Source organism: Lonchura striata, chromosome 9 (assembly GCF_046129695.1).
Source record: "Lonchura striata isolate bLonStr1 chromosome 9, bLonStr1.mat, whole genome shotgun sequence".
In the NCBI taxonomy this organism is placed as follows: domain Eukaryota; kingdom Metazoa; phylum Chordata; class Aves; order Passeriformes; family Estrildidae; genus Lonchura; species Lonchura striata.
In genome coordinates this window covers 5,375,059-5,398,080 of record NC_134611.1, presented here as the reverse complement: position 1 = coordinate 5,398,080, position 23,022 = coordinate 5,375,059, and the positions used below count along the sequence as shown (strand labels likewise).

The following is a 23,022-nucleotide window of genomic DNA, read 5'->3' as shown; positions in this document are numbered from 1 at the left end:
TGGAGTTCCAACAGTTTGAGACAGAGAGGTCTCCTTGTCTGGGTCCTTTGCATTCCCTGGTCTTCTCTGGTATTGTCTTCATGCAGGAAGCTCCAAAGATTTACATTTCCCTCTGCCCTTTGTCCCATGGCAGGGGTTTCTTTCATGATACATTCATTTGTTAGCTCAAGTGAGCTCCTAAAATCTCTATTTCAAGGTAAAGAATTATTTACATTCTTCCCCAGCTCTTTCCCAGGCCTGTGCCTGGCTAGAAACTCTCCGTTTCTTCCTTTGACTGGATCTGAGTCCCACAGAAGGGTGTGAAGGATGGCAAACAAAGCAGCAAAAGGTTGCTTGGCTTAAAAAGGGGTTTGATAATAATTTTATAGGGTCTGCTCGTCATTTTGTAGGGTCTGCTTCTCGCCAGCTCCAATTACTCGAGTGCTTTTGTTGTTCTTTTAATGTAAACTCTTATTTATAAGTCTAATTTTATTTTTTTTTTTTTATGTAACTCTAAATTCTAGGGCAGAAAATGTCTGCGAGCCTTTCAGAGGAGTTTCGCTTATTTTAGCTTTTTGTTGGAAGGAAGAGCCTGGGAAAAACGTGTTAATTGTCTCAATGTGGGAATGAACGGTGCAGAGGAGCTCCGCGGGAAGCAGCCTGCGACACCGAGCTGATGGATCCCTGCTGGGAGCCCTCATCCCACAGATCCCGAGGGATTGTCCCAGCTCATCCAACCTTTCTGAGCTCAGGACAGCAGCTCCTCCGCCCCCACGGGGCTGGGAAATGCTGGGCAAATGGGAATTAGTGCGGGAAACGTGGCTGGGATGAGGTCTCAGGACGCGGCCGGGAAAGGGAAATCGTGTAGGGATAAATCAAATGATCTTCATCTCTGTAGTGCAATGGGAAATTCAAGCCCCAGGTTTATTCACCCTGGTGGTGAGGGGAGAAAAGCTGGGATGCAGAGCTTGGGGAGCAAGGAAGGGGAACAGGAGAGCTCTGCAAACCCACTGGATGCCTCTGGTTGGGATGCAACCACCAGCAGGCATTCCAGAATCCGGGAATTGTCTGATTTGGGAGGGACCTTAAAGCTCATCCTGGGGGCAGGGACAGCTCCCACAGCCCGGGGGGCTCCTGGTGCTCCAAGGGACCATCCCCGAGGTGGCTCCTCGGGAAGAGGCTGCTCCTGGCTCCCCTGGGCTCTCCTGCCAGGTGGGAAAGGGAACCTTCCGAGAGGGAAAACTAAATAAACCAGAGCCTGGAGCCTGCTGAGCTCAGCAAGGGCAGGTGGGGCTGGGGCACGGCGGCTTCGCTGCGGGTTTATCCCAAATCAGGTATGGGATTATCCCAAATCAGCTGTGGGATTATCCCAAATCAGCTATGGGATTATCCCAAATCATCTTCTGGGATTATCCCAAATCAGGTATGGGATTATCCCAAATCAGCTATGGGATTATCCCAAATCAGGTATGGGATTATCCCAAATCAGCTATGGGATTATCCCAAATCAGCTCCTGGTTTATCCCAAATCAGCTCCTGGTTTATCCCAAATCACCTCCTGGGTTTATCCCAAATCAGTTCCCAGGTTTATCCCAAATCACCTCCTGGGATTATCCCAAATCAGCTCCTGGTTTATCCCAAATCAGCTCCTGGGTTTATCCCAAATCAGCTCCTGGTATTATCCCAAATCACCTCCTGGGATTATCCCAAATCAGCTCCTGGTTTATCCCAAATCACCTCCTGGTTTATCCCAAATCAGCTCCCGGGTTTATCCCAAATCAGCTCCAGGTTTATCCCAAATCACCTCCTGGGTTTATCCCAAATCAGCTCCAGGTTTATCCCAAATCAGCTCCTGGTTTATCCCAAATCAGTTCCTGGTTTATCCCAAATCAGCTCCCGGGTTTATCCCAAATCAGCTCCCGGGTTTATCCCAAATCAGCTTCTGGTTTATCCCAAATCAGCTCCCGGGTTTATCCCAAATCAGCTATGGGATTATCCCAAATCACCTCCTGGGATTATCCCAAATCACCTCCTGGGATTATCTCAAATCAACTCCTGGTTTATCCCAAATCACCTCCTGGTTTATCCCAAATCAGCTCCTGGGATTATCCCAAATCAGCTCCTGGTTTATCCCAAATCAGCTCCTGGGTTTATTCCTGAAATCAACTCTGTTCTCCAGGAACTTTCCAGGCAAATTCCATCAGATTCCATCAGATTCCATCCAATTCCATCAGATTCCATCAGATTCCATCCGAGCAGGGGGAGCTTGGCCCAGCTCTGGCATCATCTCTGGGATTGCAGGGGGAAGTTTTAAGGAATTTTTGCTGTGCTCCCTCAGGTGTTTGTATTTCCATGTTAATTCCAAATAAACTGGAGCAATTCCAGTAAGGATCAACAAGAAGACTAAACCTCATTCCATGGTGGTTACCACAGCTCCGAAACTTCATGAAAATTCCCACTTTTCTGATGGAACATTCCCACATTTCATTTTCTGGCTGTTTAGATTAGCCTGGATTGGGCATCAGCAGGAAATTTGGGGTTGTCATACAAATGGCACATGTGGAATTTGGGATGAGGGCAATTCCCTTCCATATCCTTTGCTTCCCAGGGACCTGCTGGATCACAGGGACTGGGGGATTCTAGGAAACGTCCCAGGCTGTGCTCCCACTCATTGTGAGGGAATGGGGCTCTGTGTTCCTGCAGGCCCAGGATATTCCAGCCTGATGTTCATCCCTGTTTTCTGAGATGGAGGCCATAGGTGTGGGTTTGCTGGTGAAATAGAGCTGAAGTGAACTAATCCAAAGGGTTGGATTCCGTTGTAAAATATCATCAGGAGCCATGGATGAAGCATGATGGGTTGATGATATAAACTCCTGGAATTATTACATTATTTGATGATTTTTTGGGTAGGAATGCAGAAAAACAAGAGGACTGGGAAAAGGAAATATGCCCAGGTAGTGGTGGGGATTCTTGCTCCCACAGGATTGAACTTTGCCGTGGATAGCTGCCAGAAAAGCAGATTTGTCCCGTTGGAAACAGCAGATTCCAAGGGGAATTTGGAGCTTTTGGATTCCAAAGTTTTGGGCCACACTGGGAAGCCCCAGCAGGAGCCAAGCACAGCAGCTGGGGTGGGTGGGAGCCTTCCTGGGAGGCCGGAGTGGGACAGGAGCTGCCTTTGACTGGTGGGATCTTTCTGGCTTTCAGGAGGGCACAAAACACAACTTGGGGTTCTCTTGAGGCTCCCGAGAAGGGAGCTGGGGCTGGGAGCTGAAGGTGGGAGTGGGGGATCCATGAGGAGCACCCATGGGATCCCAGCAGGACAGCAGCTCCTGGGACCACCCAGCTGGGAGGGATTCACATCTGCAGGGGATGAGGAGAACTCCTGGGGTGGGGAGGTTGGAGAAATGAGAAATAAACACTCGGGGTGCTGCGTGTTGGAGAAGCAGAGGCAGCTGGGAAGAGCTGGACGTGGATAGCTGGAAAAGTGAAATGAGGATGCACCCAAAAATGCTGGGAATAACGTGAGAAATGAGGTGGAAGTCTGGGAAGGGCCGTGTGGAGCAGCAGCCTCGGAATCTAGGGCAGCACTGACGCCGTTCCTGGGGAGGCAGAGCAGCTCCAGGGGCTGGAAGCAGCAATCGAGGCAGATCCAGCCCCGGGCAGGGCTGGGGAGCTGCAGGAGCCCTCCAGGGTGAGGCCCCACCTGCAGAGCTGCCCCAGCCTTGGAGCAGGACCTGGAGCTGCTGCAGAGAGCCCAGAGGAGGCCCCGGAGCTGCTGCAGGGCTGGAGCCCCTCTGGAGCCAGGCTGGGAGAGCTGGGGGGGCTCCCTGGAGAGGAGAAGGATCCAGGGAGAGCTCAGAGCCCCTGGGAATGTTCCCCTGGAGAGGAGAAGGATCCAGGGAGAGCTCAGAGCCCCTGGGAATGTTCCCCTGGAGAGGAGAAGGATCCAGGGAGAGCTCAGAGCCCCTGGGAATGTTCCCCTGGAGAGGAGAAGGATCCAGGGAGAGCTCAGAGCCCCTGGGAATGTTCCCCTGGAGAGGAGAAGGATCCAGGGAGAGCTCAGAGCCCCTGGGAATGTTCCCCTGGAGAGGAGAAGGATCCAGGGAGAGCTCAGAGCCCCTGGCAGGGCCTGGAGGGGCTCCAGGAGAGCTGGAGAGGGGCTGGGGACAGGGCAGGGAGGGACAGGACACAGGGAATGGTTTCCAGAGGGCAGGGATGGATGGGACATTGGGAATTGGGAATTGTTCCCTGGGATGGAATTCCCAGAGCAGCTGGGGCTGCCCCTGGATCCCTGGCAGTGCCCAAGGCCAGGCTGGACACTGGGGTTTGGTGTCCCTGCCATGGGATGATTTTTAAGGTCCCCTCCAACCCAAATCAGTCTGGGATTCCACAGTGTAATTAAAATCCCTATGCCTGTCTAATTAGCTGTTAGCCACCTGCATGTGTTTTCTAGCCTTCAGTGCCACATCAAAGAGCGTTTGCCACTCTCAGGGAATATCAGAATTCTTTGGGAATTGTAGGGCAGATCCCCAGGTGGGGGAGGCTGGCAGAATGACAGGCCTTAGAAAGGCCTTTCCCCGTCTGGCGTCACAACCTCATTTCCAAACAGGTTCTGCTCTTTCATCTCCTGCTGTTTATGCAATCTCCAAGTGCAGCTGCTGCCTTCACCTTCCACTCACTCACTGCAGAGAGCACTGGGAACATCCCAGGTTTCCTTTTGGGATGAATAAAAACCCCTCTCCTTGTGCATTATCAGAGAATCCCAAACTGGTTTGGGTTGGAATGGACCTTCAAAATCCCTTCATTCCACCCCTGATGGAGGGACACCCATGGGCAGGGACACCTCCCACTGTGCCAGGCTGCTCCAAACCCTCCAGCCTGGCCTTGGGCACTGCCAGGGATCCAGGGGCAGCCCCAGCTGCTCTGGGAATTCCATCCCAGGGAACAATTCCCAATTCCCAATGTCCCATCCATCCCTGCCCTCTGTCAGTGAAGCCATTCCCTGTGTCCTGTCCCTCCCTGCCTTGTCCCCAGCCCCTCTCCAGCTCTCCTGGAGCCTCTCCAGGCCCTGCCAGGGGCTCTGAGCTCTCCCTGGATCCTTCTCCTCTCCAGGGGAACATTCCCAGGGGCTCTGAGCTCTCCCTGGATCCTTCTCCTCTCCAGGGGAACATTCCCAGGGGCTCTGAGCTCTCCCTGGATCCTTCTCCTCTCCAGGGGAACATTCCCAGGGGCTCTGAGCTCTCCCTGGATCCTTCTCCTCTCCAGGGGAACATTCCCAGGGGCTCTGAGCTCTCCCTGGATCCTTCTCCTCTCCAGGGGAACATTCCCAGGGGCTCTGAGCTCTCCCTGGATCCTTCTCCTCTCCAGGGGAACATTCCCAGGGGCTCTGAGCTCTCCCTGGATCCTTCTCCTCTCCAGGGGAACATTCCCAGGGGCTCTGAGCTCTCCCTGGATCCTTCTCCTCTCCAGGGGAACATTCCCAGGGGCTCTGAGCTCTCCTGGATCCTTCTCCTCTCCAGGGGAACATTCCCAGGGGCTCTGAGCTCTCCTGGATCCTTCTCCTCTCCAGGGGAACATTCCCAGGGGCTCTGAGCTCTCCCTGGATCCTTCTCCTCTCCAGGGGAACATTCCCAGGGGCTCTGAGCTCTCCCTGGATCCTTCTCCTCTCCAGGGGAACATTCCCAGGGGCTCTGAGCTCTCCCTGGATCCTTCTCCTCTCCAGGGGAACATTCCCAGGGGCTCTGAGCTCTCCCTGGATCCTTCTCCTCTCCAGGGGAACATTCCCAGGGGCTCTGAGCTCTCCCTGGATCCTTCTCCTCTCCAGGCTGGGCATTCCCAGCTCTGCCAGCCCTGCCAGTCTCTTCCCGTTGGATTCCCTGCATCCCATTCCTGGAGCTCTTCCCTTATGTTTCCCTGACTCCAGGGCTGTTTTTCTCTCTCCCGATGGTTTCACTGCAGGAGGATCTCCTCTGCTGCCAGGACACAAGTGTGGGATTGGGAATCATTCCCTGAAACCCCCTGGGGTCACTTTGGGCCGTGCCAGTCCTGTGGGACCCGCAGGCCGGGCATGCCCCATTGCCTGAATTCCAGTGCAATATTCCCATTGCCCAGCTCTGTTTTGCTGTTTTCCTGTTTTTCTGGCCCGGCCGCAGGGCTGCTGACCCGGAGCTGTCCGAGGAGCAGCGGGGCCCTGCTGGCTGATTTTCCATGCAGCACACACAGCAGTGGGATATTCTGGGATCGCAGCCGTGACTCATCAGCTGCAGCCGCAGCCAGGAGATGAGGAGCTATTTATTACAGCTCTCCCAGGCTGTGAATTCTTCGGAGCAGCCACTTCAGCTAGGAATTATGTAATTATTCCTCCCGGATGATTTCTCTTATTGGTTTGTAATTACAAAATCCTCGCAGCACACTCCTGGATTTTCAGATGAAATCCTTGGACTGACTTAAGAAGGGAGAGATTCGACCTTCCCTTGTTTATGTTTGTTTGGTTTGGTTTTAGCAGGGATGGAATAATAGAATTATTTGCACAGAATTCACCTTTTTTTTTTTTTTTTTGGCGAAACCGTTTTGCTCATCGTTTAGTGGTTTGGAAGTTTATAAACAAACGTTTGGGATGAAATCATCTGGCCTTGGAAGCTGGCAGGAGGGGAATTCCATGTAGGAGTTCCCGGCTGGTTGGGTGGGAGAAGGGCTGGAGCTGGAGCTGCTGGAGTTGTCCTCATGCCTCCCAAAGTCTGGCTGATCCCAGGGAGGGATGAGGAGATGCAGGGTTGGTGGTTTTTGGGGAGTGCTGCCCTCCCCAGCTCTCCTTGTTCCCATAAACATCCCGCACGGCCCGTGCCTGCTCATCCCACAAGGGAGAGAAGATCACTGGCAAACCCCTTTTCCTAAAAAAGAGAGGGAAGTGGGAGTGAAACCCTCTCAGAGGCTCCTGGAGCAGGAGCTGGGGGTGCTCCTGGTGCCACCCACAGCCCTGGGGCTCCGGGGCACCATTCCCAGCCCCGTGTGCCCCTGTGGGCACCTCCACCCTGATGCTCAGTGCAACCAGGACCAGGATCTGCTCCGTGGCACCCAGGAGAGCTAAAAGCAGGGAAATTGGGGATCTGGCTCCTGACAGGCCCCACTCGTGCTTTGCTGAGGAGGTGGATAAATATTCTTGGTTTTAATCCCCAGTAAAAGAGAAAAAAAATCACATTTTTTGATTTATAATCTTAGAACTGTGCTATAAACTCATCACAGCCTGAGTATTCCAAAAGTCACACGGAGGGTGAGCTGGCAGAGCTCTTGGAAAGCTCTAAATCACATTTCAGTGGCCAGTTATCGTAGGGAAGTCTATTATTCTTACACTGATGGTGGATAATTTGGCTCTAATCTTTATCCTATGCTCTGTTTTGACTTTGCTGGTCGCTTTTGTCACTCCCTTAGGAAGAGACATTTAAAGATGGCTTAGCAATGAGTTTGGAAAGAGAGATTAGTTCAAAATCCAAAGGTGGTGATGGAATGGGTCTGTCTCAGGTCCGTCATTTGAGCTCTATTGGCTGTTACAAATAATCAGAATTTTTTTTGTTGTTTTTCCCCCAAGATCATGTAGGATCACAGAGTGGTTTAGGTTGCAAAAGCCCTCTCAGACCATCGAGTCCAACCTTGCCCCACATCCCCAAGTGCCACATCCACAGGGATTTGAATCCCTCCAGGGATGGAGACTCCACCCCTTCCAAGGTCAGGGCTGGAGAACCTTTCCATGAAAAATGTTCTCGATATCCCAGGTGGATAAGGAAGGAGTCATCCCATTCCCGATGGTCTCAGAGTCCCCTGGTCCCTGCTCTTGTTTTTTGGGAACCATTCCCTTCTCCCAGCCGTGGGATCAGCAGCTCAGCGTCCCTGCCCACCTGTGTCCAGCTCCAGAAAGAAAACTCCAGAATCCAGAAGATTCCTTGGGCTGGGTGGGATGAGGGGGATGGAAGGGGGAAAAGCCCCAGGGAAGGATCCTGCAGCAGCCACAGGAGGTGCAGGTGGGAATTTCTTGCAGCTCATCCCTGTGTGAGCTAAAGGAGAATTCCCAGCCCTTCCCTGCTCCCTGGGACACCACAAGGGTCGGGAATGATTTCAGATGAGGCTGATGCCAGGGAGAATTCGGGTTTGGCAGCTCGGTCAGAGACTCGGTTTGCTCTTGGGACCAGAATCTCCTTTTCTCCTAAATGAACCTTTCCTGGTGGCCCCGAGCCCTGTGGTTTTGTGGATTCCTGTGCTGGATAAATTCTCCAGTTCCCTGTGAGCCCCTGGGCAGGGCCGTGGGACACCGGGAGCAGCCGGATCCCAGCTCTTGGCACTCAGGGATTTACAGATTTACTGGGCACTGAAGGACAGGCTCTGTCTGTGTCTCTCTGTTTAAGTGCATAAAAGAACTCTGGAAAATCCAGAGAATAAATATGGGCTGAAGGATCCAGGTGTGTGAGTGAAGGCTCGATGTGGGGCTGTATTGAGTGTCCCAGTTTCCCTCAGATCACAAAAGGCCGCCGACATTTTTCATCCAGAAAGACATTAAATTGTTTGGAGTGCAGGCTGGAAGAACAAGCTGACCCCCTTTTGCTTTGCTGCATCCAAATTGTGCGGTGTAAGAATTATTCCATTAAACTCTACCCTCACTGCTGCTCTCCCAGACCAGTTTAACTCCAGGAGTGAAAGCCCAGTTGATGACAGATGGAATATGATGGGTTTATTTCAGATTAAAAGTGTTAAAAAGTGGGTTCTGGCAGGAAAAAAAAAACAAACAACAACAACAAACAACCATGTTTTCCCAAGGAAAATTGTCAAAGCTCTCAGAAGTTGTCACCTTCCATGAGATGTGACCAGGCAGCACAGCAGCTGTGGAGGATGAATTGTGTGAGGCTGACAAAGCTCAGTTCTTCATCCAGGCTGGGAGGGGCTGGGGCTGCAGGGATCCAGAGGCAGGGGGAACATTCCATGGAATCATGGAATCATCCTGTCCCCACCATGGCCAGGGACACCTCCACTGTCCCAGGCTGCTCCAAACCTCATCCAGCCCGGCCTTGGGCACTGCCAGGGATCCAGGGGCAGCCACGGCTGCTCTGGGAATTCCATCCCAGGGAACAATTCCCAATTCCCAATCTCCCATCCATCCCTGCCCTCTGTCAGTGAAGCCATTCCCTGTGTCCTGTCCCTCCCTGCCTTGTCCCCAGCCCCTCTCCAGCTCTCCTGGAGCCCCTCCAGGCCCTGCCAGGGGCTCTGAGCTCTCCCTGGATCCTTCTCCTCTCCAGGGGAACATTCCCAGGGGCTCTGAGCTCTCCCTGGATCCTTCTCCTCTCCAGGGGAACATTCCCAGGGGCTCTGAGCTCTCCCTGGATCCTTCTCCTCTCCAGGGGAACATTCCCAGGGGCTCTGAGCTCTCCCTGGATCCTTCTCCTCTCCAGGGGAACATTCCCAGGGGCTCTGAGCTCTCCCTGGATCCTTCTCCTCTCCAGGGGAACATTCCCAGGGGCTCTGAGCTCTCCCTGGATCCTTCTCCTCTCCAGGGGAACATTCCCAGGGGCTCTGAGCTCTCCCTGGATCCTTCTCCTCTCCAGGGGAACATTCCCAGGGGCTCTGAGCTCTCCCTGGATCCTTCTCCTCTCCAGGGGAACATTCCCAGGGGCTCTGAGCTCTCCCTGGATCCTTCTCCTCTCCAGGGGAACATTCCCAGGGGCTCTGAGCTCTCCCTGGATCCTTCTCCTCTCCAGGGGAACATTCCCAGGGGCTCTGAGCCCTCCCTGGATCCTTCTCCTCTCCAGGGGAACATTCCCAGGGGCTCTGAGCTCTCCCTGGATCCTTCTCCTCTCCAGGGAGCCCCCCCAGCTCTCCCAGCCTGGCTCCAGAGGGGCTCCAGCCCTGCAGCAGCTCCGGGGATCTTTACAGAATCAGAGTTGGAGTTTCTGAGTGTTGACCAGCCCCTCATGTGGCTTCAATAAACTCAGGAATTCCATCCTCCCTGCAGAAGAGGTGGAGTTCCTCGTCTGGTGCTGCAGGGCTCCAGCTGGGGACAGTGGCAACCAGGTCCTGCCAGCCCAAATCTGCTTCTCCAAGTTTGTAAATTTGCCTGTCACCTATTTTCATGCAATTTAATATCTTTCCCGTGGTTTCTTTTTCTCTCCTGCTATTAGAGAAGCAAAGGAAAAGCTCTCCTGGGCATGAATGAGGAGCTGTGTAATGAGTTGCAATGGCTCCATCCAAACCATTGTGCTCTGCCTTGTGAATATCTATTTAATCAGCGGTTTTAAAAGAGCTGATTTGTGCCGAGTGATTTTTCTTTCTTAGACTGCAGCAAGAGTCTCATCCTCTTGTGAGGATGCAGCACAGGCAGTGCAGCTATTCTGGGCTTCAATGGCCCCATTGAGGCAGGAGAGGTTCAAGGAGCAGGAGGGATCCATTGAGATGATTGGGAGGAAGGAGCTCTGCAGGAGGCTCTGCTGGCATGAAGCACCAGGGATTATTAACTCGGCCATTCCATCAGCCAGGAGCTGGGCTGTGCTTGGTGCTGCACAGATTCGCTGTGCTTTAGGAGGTGGGCAGCTCGGGATGTCTGGGAGGCACCCAGCTCTCAGGCCTTGCTGCTGGAGGGAGTTTGCTCCATCAGCCCGGCAGGAGCTGCCCTCAGCACGTGTGCCTGGGGTGGCACTGCTGCCTCTGTGCCACCCCAGGGCAGTCACAGGGGGACAGAGCCACCAGCGTGGCCATGGTGACGTTCTCAGGCTGCCTCGGTGGATTTTTGCTTCCCCCTCGTGAAAAAGGATTGGGGTTCATCGTGCCTTTGCTCACTGCAGGTACAAATTCAGCCAGAATTTGGGTTTGTGAGTGGCGAGGGAGCACACAGAGAAGCAGGGCTGGGTTTAGGCTCAATCCCAGAGAACATCAGTAAAATGTGTGGGAATCCAAGGATCCCTCTGGCTGCCCGGGCAGGGGTCAGGAACCCCCTGGACAGAGCCCCCAGAGACACTGGCTGTGATCTCTGCCCATGGAAAAGAGTTTGCAATCTTACAGGATCAATTACCAGCTCTGAGTGTTTGATATCAGTAATAATTAAGTGTGGCACGAGTGCAAAAGTAAAATTTTAGGATTCTAGATGAGGGGTCCAAAGGGGACAAGATGGAGGAAATTGGGTGTGCCTTGTCCTTTTTCTCCTTCTTCATGCCCTCCATGTCTCACTGTGGTGTTGGCATTTTTCTGTTGGTTCAGGCTGGGGACACACTGTCCAACGTAGGTGACAGATATTGGCTCGTTATTGTAAATGCAGCCCAGGGAGTTTCTGGTATTGAATGTTTGTCACATCCCACTGAGGGCAGAGCCCCACACGCTGCCCTGCAGGAGAGAGCTGGGCAGGGCAGCAGAACATGTGAGAGATAAACAGAATAAACAACCTGGAAACCAGCACAGACCAATGATGGCTTCTGCTTTGGCAGGGGGCTGACAGACAGAGACTTTCTACAATTTTGGGATCATCAATAGCACAGATTCCAACAACCATGGATGTGAGCAGCAATCAATCTCTCAGCTGAGCAGGGTGGGTCCTGCCCAGCTCCCTCGTGTCCCTGAGCCCTGCACAGCCTCGCTGCCCAAACCCAGCAGCACCTTGGCACGAGGCAGAGCCCCGTCCTGGCCCGAGTGCTCAGCTTTGACACCAGGGTTCTGTCGCCCTCTCCTTATCTTGTCTGCTCCTCACACGATCCCCAGCAGCCCCTGCCTATCTGCGTGGCATTTGCTGTCCCCTGGCTCAGCTGCTGGGTGGGTATTAATAGCTGAGCTCTGGCTGGAGCTATCAGGACAGTCCCTCTGCCTGGTGATGCTTCCCAGAGGCTGTCAGAGCTGCCAGCCCCAAAAACTGGCCAGCAGCCGGCCCCAAAAACACAGTGCCACAAACATCTGCTGCCCTGAGAACCGGGGCCGGCCCCGCAAGGACAAAGGGAGATGGATCCCTGCTGGAGGCACCCAGAGCTCACCCCCAGGTGGGCTTGGAGCAGCTCAGGGAGAAGCTCCGAGGCTCCCTGGGCAGCTCTTCCAGTGCTCTGCCACCCTGAGGGTAAAACACCCCGAGTTCAGGTGGAATTTGTGGTTTGGGGCATGGCCATTGCTGCTTCTTCTGTGGCACCACCTGTTCCAGCAGCTCCTCATCATTTCAGGGGTTCCCGGCTGCTCCTCACTAATTTCAAGTGGTTTTTATCAGCTCCTCATTAATTTCAGGTGTTTTCATTAAATCCTAACTTATTTCAGGCAGCTCCTCACTAATTTCAGGTGTTTTCAATAAATCCTCACCAGTTTCAGCTGTTCCTTATCAGCCTCTAACTAATTTCAGGTGGTTTTTATCAGCTCCTCACTAATTTCAGGTGTTTTCACTAAATCCTCATTTATTTCCGGTGTTTTTTATCAGCTCCTCACTATTTTCAGGTGTTTTCACTAAATCCTCACCAGTTTCAGGTGTTTTTTATCAGGTCCTCACTATTTTCAGGTGTTTTCACTAAATCCTCACCAGTTTCAGCTGTTCCTTATCAGCTTCTAACTAATTTCAGGTGGTTTTTATCAGCTTCTCACAAATTTCAGGTGTTTTCACTAAATCCTCACCAGTTTCAGGTGTTTTCTATTAGCTCCTCACTAAATTCAGGTGTTTTCACTAAATTCTCACCAGTTTCAGGTGGTTTTTATTAACTTCTCCCTAGTTTCAGGAGTTTTCACTAAATCCTCACCAGTTTCAGGTGTTTTTTATCAGCTTCTCCCTCGTTTCAGGTATTTTCTCTGCTGTGTTCCAGCAGTGAGCTCCAACATCTCTTCCCCCCTCGCTGCCTGCTCTCCCCAGGTCTCAGCACACAAATGTTTCCACACAGTGAGTCAATATTTTTAAATGGATCCACTCTGGCCATCGATCACCTGTGCCTGCTCATTCTTCATTAGCTCAGGTCAAACCCTTTATCAATACCCTGAAACACCCGGGATGGCTCAGTCCTCATTAGCTCAGGGATGAAGCTGTAGCTGCAATCAGATACAATGATTTTGTGCCAGGCCCACACGTTCGTGCTTACTCACACTGCAAACTTCACCTTCTGTGTAATTAAGCATTAATTAATCATAGCCAAGTGCTCTGCTCGTATTTATCCCAAATTTCCAAGTGGTTGTGGCTGCTTTGTTGTGTGGTTTGATGCTCCTGGACTTGATGACTTGGTTCAGGTTTTAGTTTTGGGCTGATTTTCCGCAGTGCCCCCACATCTCTTATTTCTTTTGAAAAGCTTCGTGGTTTGGAGGAAGTGACTCCAAAACAGTGATTCCAGCAAGTGATTTCCAACATGAAACAGAGCTTCTGAGGGATTATTAATTAAGGAAGATCAAAATGAGCCCTGGAGCAGGTCTGGAGAGGATTTGCAGGTCTAGGGAACATTAACAGTGTTATTAAATGATATTTTAGGTGCCAGCAGAACTCTATCTGTTTTCACATCAGCGAAATCATCCCAAGAGGATTTGATTTGCTGCCTGACCCCACCTTTGGCACAATCCACATGTAATGTGCTGCAGGAGGTTTGCCATGCCTGGATTTTTCCTCACAATCATTCCTTTAAAAGGTTTTGTTCTTGCTGCTCACCACCTCTGGCTTCTTCTCCACACTGGAGAAGCTTTTCCATCTGCTAAATCCAGTTTGCTGTCCTGAGTGATTAAAGCTCATTGCAAACCATGTGATTTAGCAGCAGAAAATTAAAATCTGGGGTTTAACTTGACCCTCTTTTCCCCTGTTTTGTTTTGCAGCTGCCCGAGGAGGAGGGGAGGCTCTGTGGGCAGGCAGAGCTGTCCCTTCCGCCTCACTGGCCTTGGGAAAAAATGCAAATTTATGGAAATACTGTCTGGGCTGGCAGGCTTTGTATTCCCTGGCTCTGCCTGCCCCCGAGCTGGGCTGGGCATGTCACAGAATTGTGGATTATGGAATGGTTTGCATTGGAAGGGATCTTAAAGCTCATCTGCTCCCTGCCATGGCAGGGACACCTCCCACTGTCCCAGGGGCAGCCTCAGCTGTGCCAGGGCCTGCCCACCCTCCCAGGGAACAATTCCTCAGCCCAAGTGCCTCTCCAGCTCTCCTGGAGCCCCTTTAGGATCTCCCTGGAGCAATGTTCCATGAGTTGCACTATTAATCCCACCAGAAATAACACCAAGTCGGTATTTACCCCCATCACTCCCACAGGAAAGCTGTTCAGTGCTCTGGCTGCTCTCGAGGCACGGATTTGCCTCTGCTTTCCAACCTCCGTTTATTCCCGTCCATTTTGTCCCCTCTGGTTTTTACAGCAGCGCTGAAAGATCCCCGTTTCCTTTGGTGGCCTTTGCCTCGGGCACTGTGACAGCCTGTGTGGGGAGCAGCAGGAGCAGCAGGAGCAGCAGGAGCAGCAGGAGCCCTCGCCAGGCACGCTGAGATGCCCGTGCCAAACCCCTCAGCAGGGCAAACCCCCTGTGCCAAAGGGCCAGGACGTTCCTTCTCTCTGGTTCTCCCCTCCAACAGCAGCAGGTGGCAGATGCTCGGATTTCGGTGACGCAACGTTTGCGTCGAGCTTCTGCTGGCCCTGAGATGATCAATGTGAGCTCAAAAAAAAGATTGCCCTTGGAATTCACATCCGTGGCTCTGACATTTGCTATCGCACTGCCCGCTCCTGTGGATAGGAAGGATGGGGAGTGCAGGCATTTGAGAGATGTGAAGCAAAGAAAATGTTGCTGAAATGTACCCAGCTGGATTAATTATTGTTAAAGGCCAAGTCTCCAAAGGATTTAAAGATCTGAATACCATCTTAGGACATTTCACTGTCTTTTTACTGACAGGCCCCACGGATCCCAATTATGGAGATAAATCCAAAAACCAGGTCAAACAATTATTCCATGAATCAAGCGGAAAGGCTGGATGCATTTCCAAGCACAGCAGCTTTCCGTGTGCACACTGCTGGACTTTTGGATACCGTGGAAGGGCTGGGGGAATGTAACACATTAGAGCAGGAAATGTGTAAATCTTCCACCTCAAAGGCTGCCTGCCCAGCTCAGGTGAAATGGAAACTCTGTGGTGCCTGTAAGTTGTCACCACGGCTGTCACTTTGTTCCTGTCTCCAGCGTGGTTGACAGCAGATGAGAGGAGCTCTGTGAAGCGGGGCTGGACGGAATGAAGCAGCTCAGAGCTTCCCTCCTGCTTGGAAAGGTCAGAGTGCCTCTGGAGCCGTGCCAGGATCTCTGTGTCAGGGCAGGATGGAATAGAGCCTGGCTCTGGCCAGCAGCGTCCCGAAGCTGCGGCTCCCTGCGGATCCTGGAATGCTTTCCTGGGGCTGGAAGCTTTTGTGGAAGGGACCCTGGAGACCCCTGCTGAAGGCTTGGCTCTGGGGAAGGAGTTAAGTGCAGATTGCACTTCAGAGGGGTAGGAGATCCCTGAAGATGCATCAATAAAAGATGGAATATAGGACTGGAATTCCCCTTCTGTTGCTGGTCGTATCCCAGAGGGGGAAAGGCAGGGCTGGACCCTGTGTTCCCATTTGCTGGGTGGAATTATCCTCCCACGCTGGTTCTGGGCAGGGATCAAGGCTTGCTCAGAGGCAGAAGGGCTGGAAGGTGTCCTGCAGCCCCACCAGAAGACACCAGTGTCCCTGTCACACGAGCCAGGCCACCGCAGGCAGCCTCCCACATCCATGTGCTGTGGATGGGGAGAGACAGGCTGAGAAATGCTACAGGGCTTGGCTGGAGCTGGGAAAGCTGCAAAAGCTGAAGTGACACTGAAGAGAGCAGAGCAGCCAGGCCAGGCTGGGGTAAACACTGCCCTGTGGCTGGGATGGAAACGTCGGTGCCGTGGGACAGCAGCGTGTCACAGCCCCGGGGCTGGGACACCCTGCTGTCCCTGTGCCAGCTGTCCCCAGCCACGAGCCATTCCAGAACTTCCCAGCAGGGAAAAGGGACAGCTTTCCCCCGGGGAGGCTCAGCTGGGTTCTTCCACGCAGCAAAAGCACAGCTGGTGGAACACCTGGAGGTGTCAGAGCTGCACTGGGAGCGGCACCGCACGCTCCTGGGATGCTCTGGATTGGGAGCCACCTTCCAGCTCTTCTTGGGCATGGCAGGGACACCTCCCACTGTGCCAGGCTGCTCCAAGCCTGGCCTTGGGCACTGCCAGGGATCCAGGGGCAGCCCCAGCTGCTCTGGGCACCCTGTGCCACTCATACTGTGTTATACCTTAGCTGGGTAGGAAGGGAAGCAGCTGCTCCATCAGTTGTTAGCTGGGATATTTTCAGGAGGAAAAAGCCCTTAGGAAATGGCATTGCTGCCCGTGTTGGGAACGATCACACTCACATCCATATGTCTTTCCAAGCTCTGGAAGTAAAAATAGAGGCAGGGTGTCTGCTTTGTTTGACTGTGCCTTGCATTTTCCGGAGATCAATGGTAGAAAACCATTGGAAGAGGATAAAATAGCCCAGGATGTACATTTGGAGAAATAACAACTGGATTTTAGCAGTCAGGATCTCTTCTCTGGGGGACTTAAAACAACCCTACGATGTTCACTTGTTACAGGATAATGCCAAGCTGCTTATCTTTAGTAAACATTAAAAGGATTAAGTTTTTTGGAACCCTTTGTGCTAAGAGAGAATCCAAACTCATTTTTACCTCCCGCTGTACTTTTCCAGCCATCTCCTGGTGGCTGCTCCAACCCAGCACGGTGCTGGATACAATTCCAACATTTGCTGTGCAAGCCAGGAGCGTCCCCAGGGTGCTGCTGGGTGAGTTCTGAGTGCCGTGGGGGCTCTGGGGACTCATTTTTACCCCGGGGCTCTGCTGAAGGTGGATTTGGGTTGCAGAGGGAGTCATTTTTACCCCGGGGCTCTGCTGAAGGTGGATTTGGGTTGCAGAGGGAGCAGCAGCAGCTCTCGGGTCTGGTTGGGCTCTGGGTGTGAGCAGAGCAGGGGCTCTGGTTGCTCTGTTTCCGTTGCAGCCACTGAGCAGAACAGAAACAGAGAGAGAATTAAAGTCACAGAATGGTTGGGATTGAAAGGGACTTTAAAGATCATCCAGTGCCACCCCCTGCCAAGGACAGGGACACCTCCCACCAGCCCAGTTTGCTCCAAGGCCTGTCCGACCTGGCCTTGAACTTCTTTATTCAGAGATTACAAAGTCAAGTAAACACATATTTTTGCTTTTGGATACATGCAGAGGCTTAATGATGTGTTTAGCAGCAGCTGACAGCTCCTGTTACCAACACTTCAGTCAGTGCTGCCGGGCTCCTGTGCCAGGCAGCTGTGGCAGCGCTGGGAGGGGCTGCAGCCTCTGCGTGGGGACACTGAGCTCTGGAGATTGTGGCATCACAGAACCACAGAGCAGTTTGGCTTCAATGGCACCTTAAAAATCATCCCATCCCACCCCTGTCCTGGCAGGGACACCTCCACTGTCCCAGGCTGCTCCAGCCCCAGTGCCCAGCCTGGCCTTGGGCACTGCCAGGGATCCAGGGGCAGCCACAGCTGCTCTGGGAATTCCATCCCAGGGAACAATTCCCAATTCCCAATGTCCCATCCATCCCTGCCCTCTGGCAGTGAAGCCATTCCCTGTGTCCTGTCCCTCCCTGCCCTGTCCCCAGCCCCTCTCCAGCTCTCCTGGAGCCCCTCCAGGCCCTGCCAGGGGCTCTGAGCTCTCCCTGGATCCTTCTCCTCTCCAGGGGAACATTCCCAGGGGCTCTGAGCTCTCCCTGGATCCTTCTCCTCTCCAGGGGAACATTCCCAGGGGCTCTGAGCTCTCCCTGGATCCTTCTCCTCTCCAGGGGAACATTCCCAGGGGCTCTGAGCTCTCCCTGGATCCTTCTCCTCTCCAGGGGAACATTCCCAGGGGCTCTGAGCTCTCCCTGGATCCTTCTCCTCTCCAGGGGAACATTCCCAGGGGCTCTGAGCTCTCCCTGGATCCTTCTCCTCTCCAGGGGAACATTCCCAGGGGCTCTGAGCTCTCCCTGGATCCTTCTCCTCTCCAGGGGAACATTCCCAGGGGCTCTGAGCTCTCCCTGGATCCTTCTCCTCTCCAGGGGAACATTCCCAGGGGCTCTGAGCTCTCCCTGGATCCTTCTCCTCTCCAGGGAGCCCCCCCAGCTCTCCCAGCCTGGCTCCAGAGGGGCTCCAGCCCTGCAGCAGCTCTGGGGGTTCCTCTGGGCTCTCTCCAGCAGCTCCAGGTCCTGCTGATGTTGGCCCAGGGCTGGGGCAGCTCTGCAGGTGGGGCCTCACCTGGAGAAAAGTCAGGAGCCACATGAGGAACAAACCCAGCCGAGGGATTTGAACTTTTTAGGAGTTCCTAAGAGTAGCAGTGGGAGAAGGTCAGGAGGGGAAGAAGGTCAGTAGTGTCTGTGGAGCTGTGAGCTGTACCCCGGGAGCCCTGTGCCCCTGCCAGGGCTGTGCTGGGCTCCATGTGTTCCATCCTGGGCCATTAAGTGCTGGTGGTTTCAAGCACAGCCCTTTCCACATGGGAGATTATTTAGGAAAAGCAGCAAGCTGTTGGGATAATGGGGAACAGGTGCACTGCGTTAGAGAGCGGCCGGGCAGGGGAAGGAACAGCATTTTTCCTTTTTGTTTTAGGAATCCTGAGGGATGTCTTGGTGAGACTCACGAATCTCAAAAAGGAGCTTTATAATCAACAAAGTCTGCCCAAACCTCTGGAAATATTTTGGAAACATTCGATATCATGAAGGTGGTACTGTAGCTGGGAAATGAGGAGTAATGTCCTCAGGAATGACTCCAGGAAGGCAAAGCAGATGGTGAACCTTCTTGGAGAGTCAGTGCTATCATCCTCGGGGAAAGTGTAAATTCCCAACAGAAACAAAAATCCCTGAGCCTGCCTGCTCTGCTGGGCTGGAACGTGGTTGTGTTTCATACTCCCGAGCAAACTGTGGGGCATGGAAACCACTTGACTGGCAATGACAACTCAAATGACTCTGAATTGCATCCAAATCGTGGCACATTCCTATTTATCTGGTTTTTTGCCATATTTTACCACGTTCCAAGGCTACTGGTGGGCAGTGCTAATCCAGGGACATCAGTTCCTGAAGCTGGTGAAGGGTCTGGAGTGGAAATATGAGGAACAGCTGAGGGCACTGGGTCTGTTCCTCCTGGAGGAGACTGAGGGGAGCCTCACTAGGATCTGCAGCAGAATAAATTATTGAACCAATTTATTCTCTCCGTGACCAGCGACAGGATCCCAGGGAACGGCTGGAGCTGTGTCAGGGGTGGTTTAACTTGGATTTTGGGTAAGGTTCTTCCCCCAGAGGGTGCAGGCACTGCCCAGATCCCCAGGGAATGGGCACGGCCCCGAGGCTGCAGAGCTCCGGGAGGGTTTGGATGCTGCCAGGGATGCCCAGGATGGGATTTGGGGTGTCTGTGCAGGGCAGGAGCTGGATCCATGGTCCCTGTGAGTCGCTTCCAGGTCGGGAGGTTCTGTGCTGTGCGGTTGTCACAGTCACACTGCAGCACTGGAGCAGCTGGGGGCTGCTGCTGTGAATTCTCTTTGTTTGCGGAGTGACTCACGTTGCTCGCTGTGTTTGACGAGGATTTCTCCTGCTCGCCGCTCTCTGCTCGTTACAGCTAACTCCTGCCACCTGCTGTCTCCTTCCCTCTGCTTCCCCGGGATGCTGCCTTCTTTCGGGATGCGGAGCATCAGGAGCTGTGCAGGACCCCGGCTCTGCCCTCCCTGCGCCCCCCGCTCCCATCCCCGAGCATCCCGAGAGCCGGGGGGCATCCAGGGAAAGGGCAAGGCTCCGTCCTTGCCAGCTCCACACTGCGGAGGGACAGCACTGCCTGGGCTGAGGCCCGTCCCTCTGGGATGGTGCAGTCACCTGGCAAAGATCTCCATCCAAGGTTACCAAATCCATCCATTCCCACCACTCACCATGTCCCCAAGTGCCACATTCACACGGCTTTAAATCCCTCCGGGAATGGAGACTCCATCACTGTTGGAATCTGTGCTGTTGGTGATCCCAAAATTGTAGAAAGTCTCTGTCTGTCAGCCCCGCTGCCAAAGCAGAAGCCAGAATTGGTCTGTGCTGGTTTCCAGGTTGTTTATTCTGTTGATCTCTCACATGTTCTGCTGCCCTGCCCAGCTCTGTCCTGCAGGGCAGCGTGTGGGGCTCTGCCCTCAGTGGGATGTGACAAACATTAAATACCAGAAACTCCCTGGGCTGAATGTACAAGAACGTGCCAAAATCTGTCACCCACGTTGGACAGTGTGTCCCCAGCCTGAACCAACAGAAAAATGCCAACACCACAGTGAGACATGGAGGGCATGAAGAAGGAGAAAAAGGACAAGGCACACCCAATTTCCTCCATCGTGTCCCCTTTGGACCCCTCATCTAGAATCCTAAAATTTTACTTTTGCACCCATGCCACACTTAATTATTGCTTATATCAAACACTCAGAGCTGGTAATTGATCCTGTAAGATTGAAAACTCTTTTCCATGGCCAGAGATCACAGCCAGTGTCTCTGGGGGCTCTGTCCAGGGGGTTCCTGAGCCCTGCCAGGGTCCCAGGGCAGCCAGAGGGATGCCCTGGATTCCCACACACCACTGCCCTGGGCATCTCTTCTGGAGCTGCTGTCACCTTTCCTCCCCTGGAGCCTGTTTGACTCTGGCAGGGCTCAATTCCCTGGAATCCCTTGGTAGAGAGAGTGTCCAGCACTGGGAAATGTTGATAAATAAATCTGACAACATGGATTTGTGGCAGGCAGGGAATGCTGGCAGCTTCCACATGTCCTAGAGAGAACTCTTATGGAGACAGGGATTTCTGAAGGATTTATAGGGACCTCAGATATCAAATTTCTGGCCCATATGTTTAGATAACACAATTATATCACAAAGGGGGTGTCCTGCTGTTAGTGCTGTTACTTGAGAATAAACTGGAAAGGAAATTTTGGGGGTTTTTGTGTATTGTTCTCTGCTGTTCTTATTTTTAAGCTGGCAAATGCAGCTTTTTGCCTACTTGGACAAAGCCTATGGGGTATGAAACTTTGGAGAGGACCTCACAGTCTGTGCAGTGTTCTGAACACGGTGATGAAGTTTTTCCAGCAGAGCTCAGATAACTTCCAATAGACAAAAATCAGTGGGAAATGCAGCTTTGAGAGGGCAACTTTACAATGCCATTTCAGTTCTTACCAATTCCAGAAAATGTTTGTTTGGGGGATACTTTTGGCATCAGGACACAGTTCCAGGTGGGTGTTGTGCAAACCAGGAGTAACTGGTGACAAACACAAGGCTGAACTCTTGCTCTGTGTATCTCAGGTTACATTTTGCTAATGTTGGATCATCCAAGGGGAACATTTTCCCATATCCCAGTTCTTGTAACTATTAAAAAGCAGTGACAGCAGAGTTTTTCCTGGGTTTTGGGGATCTTGCTCACAGCCTGTACCTCTGGGAGTGCCTGTTCACTCCTGGCAGAGGTAACTCCAAACTCTGGGATCGGTCATTTTTTGGGGAATTTTCTGTTAACTTCTGGCTGGGTGGCTGAGTGCTGAATCAAGGCTAAGGAAAGAGCCTGAGGAGCGCTGGTGTGGCTGCACATTGAACTTGAGGAAAGGAATAAAAGCACTTTTCAGTTGGACCAAGCACGTGATCTGTACAGCAGCATTCCAGGTGCTGGGACGGGGGACACGGGACGCAGCAGGAGCTGGAGCAGCCATGGTGTTCCCAGCTGGGCATTGGCTGTGCCAGGCTTCTCACCAAGGCAGCCTGAGCGTGTCCAGCTCATCCCAGTGATGGAGAAACCTGGAGAACTTGCAGGGTGGTGATAGAGCCCTGCTGAGGTGGCACGGTGGGAACTGGGCTGATGTGACATGGTGGGAGCTGTGCTGAGGTGACACGGTGACCGAGCCATGCTGAGGTGACACGGTGGGAGCCCTGCTGAGGTGACACAGTGATAGAGCCATGCTGAGGTGACATGGTGGGAACTGGGCTGTTGTGACACGGTGGGAGCTGTGCTGAGGTGACACTGTGATAGAGCCCTGCTGAGGTGACACGGTGGGAGCCCTGCTGAGGTGACACGGTGATAGAGCCATGCTGAGGTGACATGGTGGGAACTGGGCTGTTGTGACATGGTGATAGAGCCCTGCTGAGGTGACACGGTGGGAGTCCTGCTGAGGTGACACGGTGGGAGCCATGCTGAGGTGACACGGTGAGCTGTACTGAGGTGACATGGTGGGAGCCGTGCTGAGGAGACACGGTGATAGAGCTGTGCTGAGGTGACACGGTGATAGAGCCATGCTGAGGTGACACGGTGATAGAGCCCTGCTGATGTGACATGGTGATAGAGCCCCGCTGAGGTGACACGGTGGGAGCCGTGCTGAGGTGACACGGTGATAGAGCCCCACTGAGGTGACACGGTGGGAGCCGTGCTGAGGTGACACGGTGATAGAGCCATGCTGAGGTGACACGGTGATAGAGCTGTGCTGAGGTGACACGGTGGGAGCCGTGCTGAGGTGACACGGTGAGCTGTACTGAGGTGACACTATGGGAGTCATGCTGAGGTGACACGGTGGGAGTCCTGCTGAGGTGACACAGTGATAGAGCCATGCTGAGGTGACATGGTGGGAACTGGGCTGTTGTGACACGGTGGGAGCTGTGCTGAGGTGACACTGTGATAGAGCCCTGCTGAGGTGACACGGTGGGAGCCCTGCTGAGGTGACACGGTGATAGAGCCATGCTGAGGTGACATGGTGGGAACTGGGCTGTTGTGACATGGTGATAGAGCCCTGCTGAGGTGACACGGTGGGAGTCCTGCTGAGGTGACACGGTGGGAGCCATGCTGAGGTGACACGGTGAGCTGTACTGAGGTGACATGGTGGGAGCCGTGCTGAGGAGACACGGTGATAGAGCTGTGCTGAGGTGACACGGTGATAGAGCCATGCTGAGGTGACACGGTGATAGAGCCCTGCTGATGTGACATGGTGATAGAGCCCCGCTGAGGTGACACGGTGGGAGCCGTGCTGAGGTGACACGGTGATAGAGCCCCACTGAGGTGACACGGTGGGAGCCGTGCTGAGGT

General features: G+C 53.2%; 1 protein-coding gene across 3 annotated transcripts in view; it reads left to right on the top strand.

The window, feature by feature from the left end:
- The window catches only part of PDE4B (phosphodiesterase 4B), a 190,375-nt gene that overhangs the window by 100,881 nt on the left and 66,472 nt on the right, over positions 1 to 23,022 (top strand). The gene's annotated exons all lie outside the window — the stretch shown is intronic.